Source organism: Leuciscus leuciscus (assembly GCF_965113295.1).
Source record: "Leuciscus leuciscus genome assembly, chromosome: 9".
Classification (NCBI taxonomy): Eukaryota; Metazoa; Chordata; class Actinopteri; order Cypriniformes; family Leuciscidae; genus Leuciscus; species Leuciscus leuciscus.
The window spans coordinates 37,860,829-37,875,920 of record NC_138733.1 but is presented as its reverse complement, the minus strand read 5'-3'; positions in this window follow the sequence as shown (position 1 = coordinate 37,875,920).

The window sequence follows — 15,092 nt, the reverse complement described above, 5'->3', positions numbered from 1 at the left end:
ACTGTTTGGCTATGCCATCTTTGAGGACAGGGGGTAGAAAAGGATTGTAATAAAAAGCAGTGGATCTGAACATAGTCTGCTTGCATTTCATCTTTTTCCTGAGATCTGCAACAATTTTAGAAGTACCAACAATTAGTGGGTTAGAGGTCAATTTCTTCAAATAGTTTATAGAGACAAAAGGTATTGCAGCAAGGGTTATACCCTGTACTTGGGCCTCTTCTAATTGTCGCCAAGCAGGAGGGGAAATACATTTTGATTGCCAGATCCAGACAATGCGCAGCTGAGCTGCACAATAATATAAATAAAAGTCAGGCAGTTTGAGTCCACCATTCTGAAAAGGCATAAACAGTGAATTTAATTTTACCCGAGGAACTTTCCCTTTCCATAAGAACCTAGAAATACCTCTATGGAGATCCTTAAAAAAAGACTTTGGTAACACAGGGGGGAGTGCCTGAAACAAATATAAAAATTTTGGCAACACAGTCATTTTAATAGAATTTATCCGACCAATTAATGAAATAGGAAGAGATTTCCATCTATCTAATTCTCTTTCTACACTTCTAAGCAGGGGAGCATAGTTCAAATTATATAATTGAGACAAATCTCTAGGTATTTGTAATCCCAAATATAGAAATTTATCTGTGTTCCAGACAAAAGGAAAATTTTTAAGGGACAATTGCGAAGCGGCTCTATTAAGAGGCATAGAGACACTCTTACTCACATTTATTTTATAACCAGATATAATCCCGTACTCTTGTAATAGAGTTGACAAGGCTGGTATGGAAGAATCTACATTTGTCAAATACAACATAATATCGTCCGCATATAAAGAGATTACATGTTTAGATTGAAGGGTTGTAAAACCACTGATAGTGTCATGTGAGCGAATTGCAATAGCTAAAGGTTCTATTGCAAGAGAAAATAAAAGGGGAGATAGTGGGCAGCCCTGCCTTGTACCCCGCTCCAAAGAAAACTGTGCCGAGATCTCGTTATTGGTCTGAATGACTGCTGTTGGATGGCTATAAAGCATTTTGACCATATTAAGAAATTTAGAACCAAAGTTCATCTTTTGAAGGACTGTAAACAAATAGGGCCACTCAACACGATCAAAAGCCTTTTCGGCATCTAAAGATATAGCAATAACAGGAGAATCAACTTGAGAAGCAGAAAAAATTACATTCAAAAGTCTCCGAACATTGTCAAAGAGACATCGATTTTGAATAAATCCTGTTTGATCCATGTGTACCAATTGTGAGATAACTTTTTCCAATCTTAAAGCAATAATTTTGGCAAAAATCTTGTAGTCTGAGTTAAGTAATGAAATCGGCCTATAGGAGCCACATAAACGAGGGTCTTTACCAGGCTTAAGTAAAAGAGTTATCATAGCCTGTTCAAGAGTGTCAGGTAAACGCTGAGTCTCTATAGCCTGCAAAAACATATCATTTAGTGGTTTGATTAATTTAGGTAGAAAAGCCTTAAAAAAATCCATGGAGAAGCCATCCATACCAGGTGATTTGCCAACAGCTAAGCAAGATATCGCTTCTTGTATTTCAATTTCCGTTATGTCCTTCTCCAAACAGTCCTTGCATTCCTCGGTAAGTGAAGGTATATCAAGTCTATCTAGGAAAGAGTGTATTTTCGCCATATCTGTATGCTGTGAGGTATATAACAGCTTATAAAACTGCATAAATTCCTGATTAATAAGATTAGGGTCTCTAATGACAGTGTTATCTACTTGACGAATTGCATTTACAGACCTCACTGCATCATCTTTTCTTATTTGCCAGGCCAATAATCTGCCAATTTTGTCCCCATGCTCGTAGTATCGTTGTTTGGTTCTGAGGAGGATACACTCTGCTTCCTTAGTGGACAGCATATCATACTCAAGCTGCAGTGAATTTAGTCTATGTAGAATACTTTCATCTCCACATATAGAATAGTCCTGTTCCAACTTTTTAATATCTTTAGAAAGTTCATTCAGTTGACTTTGATATTTTTTCTTTTTTCCGGATGAGTATGCTATGATTATTCCCCTCAGATAAGCTTTAAGTGATTCCCAAATCATACCTGAAGCGGCAGAACCAGCATTGAAATTCAAGAAATTTTCTATATTGTTATTTAGAAGGTCTATAAAATCAAGGTCGTTAAGGAGATAATTACTGAACCGCCATCTTCTAATATACAATTTAGTAGTAGGGGTATAAATTGAAAGAACTAAAGGGGAATGGTCAGACAAAGTTCGTGGGAGGTATTCACATGATTCAACTAAGTGTTCTTGTCTTTTATGTAAAAGAAAAAGGTCAATTCTAGAGAAACTCTTATGGGGTCGAGAATAAAAAGAAAAATCATTTTGCTTATTATGCAAAGCTCTCCAAATATCTAACAGTTCTAGTTCAGCCATTATATGTTTCACAACTCTTGCTGATGGAGTTAAGACAAAACCTTTGTTAGGTGATCTGTCTGCTGAATCTAAAACCAAATTAAAATCACCTCCAATGATTGTACAGGGCAAAAACAGTTTAAAATGAAAGTTATGAAAAAACTGAGGGTCATCTTGATTGGGGGCATATACATTTGCTATTGTAACATTCTCAGAAGCAATATATCCTTTAAGAATAATATATCTTCCATAATTATCTTTAACCATGCTTTCAAAAACAAAAGGCACTCTGCGATTGATCATAATAGCAACTCCTCTTGAATGAGAGCTATATGATGAAAAAAATATTTGTCCAGACCACTGACGTAATAACTTACAGTGATCTTCTTCAGTCAAATGCGTCTCTTGTAGGAGAGCAATGTCTATCTTATTTTTTCTTAAGAACAACATAATTTTTTTTCTCTTTAAATTATTATTAATCCCATTAACATTCCAGGACAGATATTTATACTTATCTCTATCAGTTATCAGTCAAATTGAAAAGAAAACGAAAAAAAAATAATAATAAAAATAAAAATATGTGGCACAAACCCCCCTCCCAACCACAGACATAACACTTTCCCCGTAAACAACTACTATGTCTAACACATTCGCGTAACGTTGCATACAGAACGTGCACAACTTCAAGCTAAGGCATCCCAACTTTAACCAGGAAATAATTAGCGCAGATAACGCCATCTACCGAACATTACAGGTAAAACTTTGCAAACAAATCACCAAAGTGGCCATAAGCATAAAGGCACTTGTGACTCATATCAAAACAATCTCGGACTACTTAGTATTAGGTTTCAGCAGCGACCGTTCGGTAGCTACTCAGAGTCCTTCATAAATGCAGTCACTATTCATGATGTAGCCTACCTACAGTCTCACTCCGAACTCGCTGACAACAAAAGTTTTGGATGGTGGGCTTTTAAGTAAGCCTCGGCGGCATCTTTTGAACCGAAGGATCGTGCACCCTCAGGGAGAACCACTCTCAGAGTAGCTGGGTACTGCATACTGTAGGAGATGTTGTGGTCCCGGAGCCGCCCTCTAACAGAAGCAAACGCCTGTTTCTTCTTGTAGAGAGTTGTTGACATATCTCGGAAGATCATTATTTTTGAGTTTCCATATGTCAGGTCTTTTTTCTCCCGTGCAGCATTCAATATCGTGACTGTATCTCTAAAACGAAGGAGTCTAATTACAATGGCTCGCGGTCTTTCGTGTTCCGACGGCCGGCGCTGAAGGGTACGATGAGCTCGTTCAATTTCAAAGGGCCGTTCTTGATCCATACCGATGATTTTAGGGAGCCATTCCTCCACAAATGACACGGCATCTCTCCCCTCAACTCCTTCAGGAAAACCAACAAGGCGCAAATTGTTGCGTCTGGAGCGATTTTCAAGATCATCGACCTTATCTTTCAGAGTGAGTATTTCGTACTCCACGTGCTTTTTACCCTCAGCAATGTCCTCACGCACATTAACAATAGCTTCTTCAAATCCGTCCTGACGTGATTCCAACTCGCTCAGCTTTAGTCTCGTTTCCTGAAGGTCACTGTGCACTTTATCAACAGAGTCGCGGATTTCACACATACGTCCGTCGATCATGACTTGAAGCTTCGCAAGCCCTTTCTCCAGTTCTGTCTGGAACCATTGAGGCGGCGATGTCGGGCTAGCCCCTGAGGCTAACGCCGAGGAATCTTCGGTAGCCGTTTCCTTCTTATTCTCGAATATTTTCTTAGGAGGCATCCTCAAAAGTTGCCCAAATATGTCAGTCCAGTTCGGAAAAAGAAAAATATAAGTAAAACCGCGCTTTGCTCAAAATAATGCAATAAAAAGGATTTTGTGTGGGAGCGATGCTTCTCGCGTCTTACTCTACGGCGGCCATAACCGGAAGCCAGAGTTTGAAATTTAATGGCAGGTCTGCCTTAGAATTTGTCTTGATTTGTGACTGCAGCCATTCAGTTGTTCATGTGTGTTACATTAGTTAGCAGTTTGTTGTGAATAGCGTATGCTATTCTCTGTGTCTCTGTTAGACCATGATCATGAGATCAGCTCCACCCTGTGTGTGTGAAGCTATCTGGATCTGTTAGTGTGAAGATGACACATATTCGTCTGATGTGCAGTGTTCAGCCTGGATAGACCATCTACCCCAGGTGATGTTGCTGTGAGGGTATAGTGATGGAGGGGTGTGTTCAGTGTTCATGTCTAGGAGATGGGTGGAATCTAATCTATAACAATTGTGTTGCAAATTTCGATCCAGTTCTAAACTGGGAGGCCATATTTATGCAGTACTTAATGTGATAGTGTGACGTGTGAAAAGGCCTTTTATAATGTCTTTTCACCCATCTCCCGAGTCTCAGGTTATGTTCGAACAATTCCGCTGTCCTGGATTTGCTCCAGGTGGGCTCCACCATTTTGCAGAAGTAGCCTAAGCCTGAGACAGAAAACAGAGGAGAGCGAACCACAGATAATTCCAATATTTCAAAAGCATTAAATTCAGACGTTAGAATTCTTTTACTTGTTAGCAATTTTAATTCCATATGTCACATGAAACCGAGTTTCATTGACCACGTCTGAATTGTTGCTGTTGTCTCAGTGTGTTGTGACACCTGAAGCTGCTTTTTCAGTTCAGCCTTCAGTCTACTGCATGTGCAATGCATTCACACATTTTAATTTGTGCAGATATTTTTTGACCTGCAAAAAACTGTGGTACTTCTGTCTGCTGTTTAGCATTTCACACCCTCCTCGTAAATTTACTTATCTTATCAGATTCAATTCAGTTGGTGCACCCCAGTCAGGGATTATTTAGCGTGCTATTACCTGTGCCACACTCCTAGCCGTGTTTTCTAACGGTGAAAAATAAAAGCATACTCCGCCCCTTTTTGGCACTGGGTAGCACACAAATGAAATTCTGTTTCAGAAATTCAATTTAAATGACGAAAGTCACACTTCTCCAATTATTGTCCTGCTCGGCGAGTGTAATATAATGTTTATTATAATTCAAGTTATAATATAATTATATTCTTTAACAATACAAGTCAAATTATATTGTTTTCGGTCTCTGGAACAACTTAACGCATGGTCAAATCTCTACTTGTTCTCATGTCAATCAATGTTGTTTTCGTCAACGATGACGATAACGAAATGATTTTGTTGACGCACCTTTTTTTTATGACGATAACGCGACGATGACTAGCTAAAAATGGCTCTAAGGTGACTAAAACATGACGAGACGTTTTCGAGTTTTCGTTGACGAGACGAGACGGAACGAAAATGATTATAAGTCTGACGTTCACAATGCATGTCATTTCTGCCTAATTTGCGTGAAATCTGTCTGTTTTGAGCTAAAAAAAAAAAGTATCAGCAATGCTGCCGCTTCCTATCCTTGTTTTGGGTACGCCCACCACCCGGCTGCTGCCATGCCGCGCACCAGATTCCACACAACAACAACACACCTGCGGCTGCGGCTAGTCACTCGCCACACATCTTCGATATGAGGCGCCGGACTGGACAAAAGCGAAACGAACTGCGCGAGAGAGACCGAAAGTGCGCGAGAGAGACCGAGTGTGTCTGCGCGCGAGAGAGACCGAGTGAACGCGAGAGAGACCAAGTGTACGCGAGAGAGACCGAGTTGTACGCGAGAGAGACCGAGTGTGTCCGAGCATTAGTTTAGTGGGCTAATTGGTACAAAGTAATATATAATTATTATATAACTTAGATTATAACATAAATTATTATTTAACTAATTATATAATAAAGCCACAATTGCCAAAGTAAGAATGTTTTTATTCCTGGCTTTTTTTTAGTAAAACAGTGATTCCCCTGTTACCACTTTATCTGTGTGTAATGTTGTAGTAGCTCAAAGTTTTTTGCTGTTTAAATTGTAAACCATTCCTTTATTACTGTGATTACTAGTGAAAATAGCCAATGTGCTGAAATTTTAGAAGAGCATCAATTCATGGAAAAAATATAACTTGAAATATGGGGATAAAAGGTTTCTGACAATGAAGTAGTCTACAGCTTGGCAGCACTGCATCTCCATCAATGAGAAAGTCTAGTTTATTATGCAAAGGTTTTAAGGTTAACTGTTGTTTTATGAATTGCAACACCTGCTACAACCTGTCAAACCTAAGCCCATTTCCAATACTTTTTAACCTAAATTAATTTGTTAAAGACTACTTCTTTTTTTTTTTTACTAAAATTGACTAAAACGTGACTAAAACCTTTTTGCGTTTTCGTCGACTAAAACTTGACTAAAACTATTAAGTTTATAAGTGACTAAAATGTGACTAAAACTAAAAAGCATTTTCGTCCAAAAGACTAAGACTAAGACTAAAACTAAAAGGGCTGCCAAAAACAACACTGATGTCAATACATTTGAATATTAAAAGGCCTTTTGGCTCAGGGCTGATAAGATGTACATTCACTGTTTTTCTTTTTCCCTTTGCTAGGTTTCAAGTACCTTTTTTTCTCATTTAGTCTTTTTAAATGGCCATTATAACGTTTGATTCTTCTATTTACTCTTACTTTATATTTTTCCATTTATAGATAAGGAAAACTATATCGCTTTGCAGTCCTTCCCAAGGATGCACGACACAAGTGGTCAGCCCCGAAGATCAGAAGCTGAGGCAGTTGGCTAAATATCTAGGGATTTTGCCGTACACGCGCAACAACCAAAGATACAATAGCCCCCCTTGGATGCCCTTCAGGAACTTAATTCAACCGTTTTCCAAAACTATTAAATTAGAACAGAAGTAATCGGAAGCGTCCAAGCTAGGTTAATCAACCAGCGTAAAGCTGATCCTAGTCGGACTAACCCATCCTCTCATCCAAGTCGCCCGCACACTTCCTGATATCAGTTATTAGCCGTGGCTAATCTCTGACCCAATCTTGTGGAAATATACGAATCCGTTAATCTATTTTGGAAACAACAAATCTCAGAGTAATTCAGAATACATTCAAACATTAAAATATTTAGTTCTCTGAAGCCTTAAATATGAGATGTGTTCGCTGTTTCTGATTTTCAAATTCCTTGTGAATCACATTATAGCCATCAAATTCAGCACAGACACACGCGTTTACTTCAGTTTACACAGGACACATGGCCTAGAATACAACATCTACAACCCTTTTACCTAAGTGTTCCAAATACACCCACAGCAAAACAATAGAATACAACATCTATATCACCTTTGCCTAAGTGTTTCAACTACACTTACAGTAAAGCAATCCTGTGTTTAAACAATAAACTTTAAATTAGCCTATGTGCATGTTGTAGCACAAACAACCAAATTGTGTTCTATGTGCACGATGTGTAGGGCACGATGTGTTAAGCACAATTTCAAATTTGAAAATGCAGACAGGTTCAATGAATTTAGATATTAAACATTTAAGCTATTTGCTATTGGGCTGCTACCCGACTAGCAAATGACGCTAATAGCTGAAGGCCTTGAGCGTCCAAAGTTGTTAGGTCAGTAAGAGTTTTAGATGCATTTGAGCTTTGGTTACTTGCAGAGTGCTGGTTTTTGTCATTAGATTGTGATTGTCTGCGTTTTATGAAATAGGGTGGAGGTCTGCCTCTGCCCAGTGACCAACACTTTTCCTCTGTATGGCCTGTTTTGTGACAGAAATTACAGAATCTGTTCAGTTTGCCACAGTGTGGCTTTCTGAATTCTCCTGCAGATGGAGGATCTTCATGACATTCTAACACAGCTACCTCACCATGCATTTGTTTTCGTGACTCAATTCTTGTTGCCCAACTAACAATACCTTCGAATGTGTTTTGTGCTGGAGAAGCACCACACATGAGTGATTGCTGTACACGCGGCCCTGCATTTGTAAGCAGGAATTCAAGGACAATTACATTGTTGTGGTTAACACCCTCAATTCCAGAATACTCCTCAAAAAGTTCAAACATATTTTCTGCATATGTCTCAAACGATTCTTCAGTACTCTGTTTCCGATTGAAAATCAATTCCCATCCAACAGGACTACAACCACGCAGCTCGCGAAGGCATTGTTTTAGTCTATTCAAGATTTCGCTCTCAGGCTCATTTTGATGCATTGACTGCACAATGGTGCCTGTCATCAAAACCTGTGGTATCTTATAGTTCAGAACATCTGGAATTGAGCGGATAACAATTTGCCAAATATCTTTTGGTTCGAGCTGAAATGCATGTTTTAGACTAACAATGTGTCTCCACCATGGTTCGAATGGCCCTTTTAAAGGGAATGGTCCAATCTCTGCTTTAAACAAGCTACATTCAGTTACTGTTAAAGGACGCCGAATGGTTGACTCTGTGCCGTTTGGGTGCCGTATCACCTTAAGGGCAGAAACAGGCACTCTTTTCATAACTTTATCACATGCTTCATCTGTCTGAAAAGATACAAGATTATTAGAGCAGGCTGCCTCATCTAAGAAGTGTACATTTTTTGCCCAATCGCTGTTAAGCTTGTTGGGAGACTTGCTTTTAGCATTTAGCTTAGCCTTAAGATCTGCAATGGTGTCTTTGTGATTTTTACACTTTTTAGTCAGGGCTAACAGCTCAGCTAGTAATTTATCTAGCTGTGTTTGAAGATCTTGAATCTTTTCCTCAGACTTTTGTGCCTCTGCATTTTTAGAATGCACTTCTTCACTTTTAGCATCCATAAGCGAAGATAGAAATTTTGTTAACTCATTTAGCCGTTTATAACTTATGAAGTTTAAAGCCTCAATTATTTCACCAAGTTTTGATTTCTTCTGTTTACTACCCACTGTTTTCCACCAAGTGAAAATTTCATTGTCAATAGCATCCATGTTAAGACCTTTTCTACTGAGTTTGTACAGTGTAGGCTGAACCTTTTCGGCCCATAATGTAAACAGGACATGATCAGTACTGTCACGGTGTGGGTTTCGTGTCTTGTTCCTGTCTGTCATGTGTTCCTCTGTCCTGTCACATGTTTTGCAGTTCCCCGTTATGTTGATTAGTCTTCCCAGGTGTTTTCTCTTAGTCACGCCCCCTTGTTATCTTGTTTAGCTGGTTATTCACTGTATTTATACCCTGTGTCTTGGTTCAGTGTTTGTGGGTTCTTGTCATTTGTGATGTTGTTTTAGTTTGGTTGTTCTGTTCCCTTATCTAAGTCTGTCTTGTTTCAAGTTTATTTAATAAATCTGTTGCTTTTGGATCCTGCTTCCTCCGTTGATTCAACCCTGCATCGTCACAGAAGAACCCACCATACAACGAGGATCCAGCAACAATGATCTCCAGGAATCCTGTAGCACGGATTATGTGTCTCCGTCAGGGAGACCGGAAAATTGAGGAGTACGTACAGGAGTTTATCAATCTGGCAAATGTTACCCCTATTGACCCTATGTGCCTCATGATCTTTTTTAGAGGGGGACTATCAGAGCCACTTGGGTCAACCATGCCACTGCACTCTCCCCACGGCACTTTAGAACTTTATATTAACTTGGCCCTGCAGCTGAGTGATTCGGGATATGCTGTGGGGATCACGGAAGAGAAATGTGGTACTCCCACATTAGCTCTCATTCCAGAGACTGTTCACGTCACTTCTGCTGATCCAGAGACTGTTCACGTCGCTTCTGCTGATCCAGAGACTGTTCACGTCGCTTCTGCTGATCCAGAGACTGTTCACGTCGCTTCTGCTGATCCAGAGACTGTTCACGTCGCTTCTGCTGATCCAGAGACTGTTCACGTCGCTTCTGCTGATCCAGAGACTGTTCACGTCGCTTCTGCTGATCCAGAGACTGTTCACGTAGCTTCTGCTGATCCAGAGACTGTTCACGTCGCTTCTGCTGATCCAGAGACTGTTCACGTCGCTTCTGCCGATCCAGAGCTTCACGCCAGTCCAGCCGATCCTGCACTTCACGCCAGCCCAGAGTCCTCTTCACCGCTGGTCCCGCCCAGCTCAGAGTCCTCTTCGCCGCTGGTCCTGTCCAGCTTAACGCCCTCTTCATCGCTGGTCCTGTCCAGCTCAGAGTCTTCTTCGCCGCTGGTTCCGTCCAGTTCAGAGCTCTCATCGCTGCCCAGCTCCAAGCCCTCTTTGCCGCTGGTCCTGCCCAGCTCCAAGCCCTCTTTGCCGCTGGTCCTGCCCAGCTCCAAGCCCTCTTTGCTGCTGGTCCTGCCCAGCTCAAAGCCCTCTTCGCCGCTGGTCCTGCCCAGCTCAAGGCCCTCTTCATCGCTGGTCCAGGACTCTTTACCGGGGAGCCTCCCCAAGAAAATTTTGGGGGGGGGCAATACACCTCCGGACCAGTCTGATCCGCCAGGACCAGAGGGGTGGTCTCCTGTTCCGCCCTGGACGTCCGAGGGTCCATCATCTCTGCCTTGGACGCCCGAGGGTCCTTCAGCTCTGCCGTGGCCGCCCGAGGGGTCGTCTCCGCCGTGGCCGCCCGAGGGGTCGTCTCCGCCGTGGCCGCCCGAAGGGTCGTCTCCACCGTGGCCGCCAGAAGGGTCGTCTCCACCGTGGCCGCCAGAAGGGTCGTCTCCACCGTGGCCGCCAGAAGGGTCGTCTCCGCTGTGGCCTTCTCCTCAGCCAGCACCGCCATGGTCTCCTGCACCGCCGTGGTCCCCTGCACAGCCTGCTCCGCCCTGGCCGCCTGCACAGCCTGGACCTCCGTCCCTCCCCCAAGACCGCCTCCGCTTCTCCACCCTCCTGAACTTTTTGTTGTTTTAAGGGGCGTCAGGAGCCGCCCATAGGATGGGGGGCTATGTCACGGTGTGGGTTTCGTGTCTTGTTCCTGTCTGTCATGTGTTCCTCTGTCCCGTCACATGTTTTGCAGTTCCCCGTTATGTTGATTAGTCTTCCCAGGTGTTTTCTCTTAGTCACGCCCCCTTGTTATCTTGTTTAGCTGGTTATTTACTGTATTTATACCCTGTGTCTTGGTTCAGTGTTTGTGGGTTCTTGTCATTTGTGATGTTGTTTTAGTTTGGTTGTTCTGTTCCCTTATCTAAGTCTGTCTTGTTTCAAGTTTATTTAATAAATCTGTTGCTTTTGGATCCTGCTTCCTCCGTTGATTCAACCCTGCATCGTCACAAGTACACATGCTTTCACAATAATGGGCTTACAGTTAATTTTACCAGATTTTTGACAAGATAGTCTTCTTTCTAAAAAAGATCTATCTCCATCCCAGCATATCAAATACTTTAGGGGATTACTTCTCAGAGGAACTTAAATAAGCCAAATTAAATTGAATTACTTAATTTAATTCCATCTGTGTCAAAGTTTAAGATTTTAATGGAATATAGAGTTTGTCAAGATTAGTTTAGGTTTAGTATAGGATATTAATGTTTTCAATGTGGCTTTTGGGCCTACCAGTCAGCCAAAACATGGTTTAAGCGTTTGGACGCAGCATGGCTTTAGCCTTTAGCATTAGCCTTGGGCACAGCATGGCTTAGCATTGACAATAGCACTTAGCATTAGCCTTGATATTTGAGTTTTAGCTTGTAAATCATATCATCCTGTTTTCTCCAAATTTTCTTTTCATAAACAATGCATCGATCTGCCTTTTTATTTATAAAATCACGTGTTTTCCGATCTTTTACAAACTTAGATTTTTCTTTCTCTGTTTTCTGTTAGTTTGCTCATTCTTTTCACGTGTTGCTGGTTTCAACAATGGCCGGAAAACATGCGCCTGATTTTAAAACTTTTAGGCTTTACTTTTTTAGCTCTTCATCGATTATTCATTATTTGGAAGATGCTATTCTCACTTTAGGTTTAGTTTCTTGTTGCTTAGGAAAAACAAGGAGATCTTTAAAATCTAATGTACAAGGGTTTTCATTCTTCATCTGGCTACCGCATCACGTTCTAAACAAAGGGCTTTAATTCCGACCCGTAAACAATGCAAACATTTCTTCAACACTTCTATAAAGGGCAGAAAAAGTTTACTTACCATCGCGGCGGAAGAAAGAGAAGATGTTCAAACCTCTTGTTGATTTTAAAATCCCAAATACTTGCTGAAAAGGACATTTCTCGTGAAACTGTTTTGATCTGTTTTGAGATCACGTCCGAGGTCACCATTTTGTAAGGCCCGCTATATTCGGCCCAATCTCCGGTTCGCCAATACACGGGGAAGGTTATCACATGTTCTGTCCTCACTCATGCAAAGTATTGGTTGGTTAAATTTGCAATACATTAATCATATGTATTTACTCGTTAATTCATCTGACTCCATAAATGAAAGGTTTTAATAATATCTGTGCCTCACTAAAAGTGAGCGAATGTTTGACTATTCCTTTTAACCATTAAATAAACAATGTCAAACCCAGTTGGAATAATCACATTGTAGCAATTTAATATTTCAGATATCAGAGATCAATTCCACAATCAATTCAAATATCTAGAACATGGTTATACATTGGTTACACCAAAGAATCTTACCCAGCTTGTACCTGAGATAGAGAGAGAGAAAGGGGAAGAAAGAGGGAGAGAGAGAGAGAGAGAGAGAGAAACCACCTATCCAATTCCACGTCCAGCCAAAAAGAAGAGACAGAGAGAGCCAGAACACCTTCCTTTATCCTCTGACCAGGTGAGAAGGGGGATGGGGTGAGACCACCCTCAAATGGCTTCTATCCCACAGAAGGGGGGTTGCCTTATCTGGCATTATCTCTAAACCAGTTTCCTGTGAACTTCTATAAACCTTATTTCCTTTTATTTTATCTATCTGGATATGAGATATCTGTACCACTCACTTTGAGACATTTCAAATGACACCAAAAGCATAACAGTCAATGATAAACATTCGCATTAAACCATGCTCTTGTGTGGGTTCTTTGTTGTTAGTTCATGTGCTTCTGTGAGTTCAAATGTTAATTAGCCAGCCGGGCCCTTTTGTCCCATAAATCAGGCCTCCACCAGTATTTTCAGTCTTACAGTTGTAAGTGCATTCGGATGTGTGTGTTGATTAATGTACTTTTACACATTTTAGGCAAGTGGTTCTGAACTCTCTGCTCAAGAAAATGTATCAGAAATAGCTGCACTCCCACAGTCTACCCCAAAGAGGTTCCAGCACACAGAAGGAGCTCAGTCACTGAGGTCCTATCCACCACCTGCCTTTAGACTTTTGTTATCAACTCCTGAGCATGCAACAGTCAGGTCACGTACAACACCTACGTCCTCTGGAATGTATCACGCACTGCCTCCAAATGGCAACTGTCAGAGGTAAACTCTACATCAGGTTGATATTCAAGTAGTGTTTACATTCACCCATAGCAACAATGAAGTAACACTGTTTCTAAAATTGACAGGATAAGGGTGCAGCATCTATATCACATTGGAGTCCTATCCATGCAGGCAGTGGAGCTGGAGCTACTGTATGTCACAAGTGAGTTGAATGGCTTCCTGTATCTTTTTCAAGTACTCTTGGCTTCAGTGATAATGTCATTCCATTCCGAAGTAAAAGCTTGATTATTTTTTTTAAATGACCTAACTATGTCATGTCACACAGGCAGGAAGACATGGAGGAAGGTTCAAGAGCATCTGTTCATGATCTGAGGGTTAGCTTTGGGGAGATGGAGATGGAAGATCCTGCTGATGTCAGCTTTCAGCCATTGAGTGACACTACTCCTTCCAGCCAAGGATCAGGTTCAGGCTCTGCTTCTGACCAAGGGACAACCAATGGATGGTCAGGAAGAAAATGGATAGTGGACGAGTCAAACTTGCTGGAGCTCTTCAAGACCTGCCACACATGTGGTACACCAATTGAAGAGAAAAGGATGGTGACACGAGCCAGCCAACTTAAAATCTACTGGACATGCCTGCGTGGACATTCAGGGGAGTGGGCATCATGTCCTGACGAAAGAGACATTGGACGAAACAATCTCCTGATCTGTGCGGCGACACTGTTTACAGGAGCCACATACACTGACATAAAGGACTGGGCGGATTTTATAAATATTCAGATTCCTGCAAAAACACAGTACTACAACATTCAGTCGACATATCTAATTCCTGCCATAAACTACACCTACAAAGACCAACAGCAAAAAATCATGGAGCGACTCACTCAGCTGTCTGCCTCAGGAGAGAGGATTGACTTGGATTGGCGATGCGAGGTGTGACAGTCCAGGTGAGTAGGATCACTAATTGAACTTTTGTTGGACTATTACATATGCTTATACATTTATATTTTTGAAGCTATATTTATTTCTTGTCAAACAGGTTTCAGCAGTAAATATTCAACCTACTCTTTCCAAGATGACGCCTCGAAAGAAATTGTCCATTACGAGTTGGTCCAGGTAAATTGGCAATGCTTTATTCTTGTGTATACTGACATTAGCATGGCTATGACAAAGCAATTGGTTGCTTGGGACTATGCACATATTATGACAAATAATATAATGTTATACTATAGGTTACAGAAGCATCCAGTTCTGTAGCAATGGAGGCAATGGGGTTTCAGAGAGGCCTGGACCATCTGATCTCCAAGGGAGTGGATGTTGGAGTCATGACAACAGACAGATCTCCATCCATTCGGAAAATAATGAAGGACAACTACACCAACATAAGGCATGAATTTGACTCATAGCATGTCAATAAGAGTAAGTATCACATCTACAATATGAACACATAACACAAACACATTTCAATGTTTGTACTTGATGACATGGAAAATGCCACCCTCACCCCTTCTCTTCATCATTTTGTTGTTGGTGATCCTAGGTGTGAAGAAGAAGCTT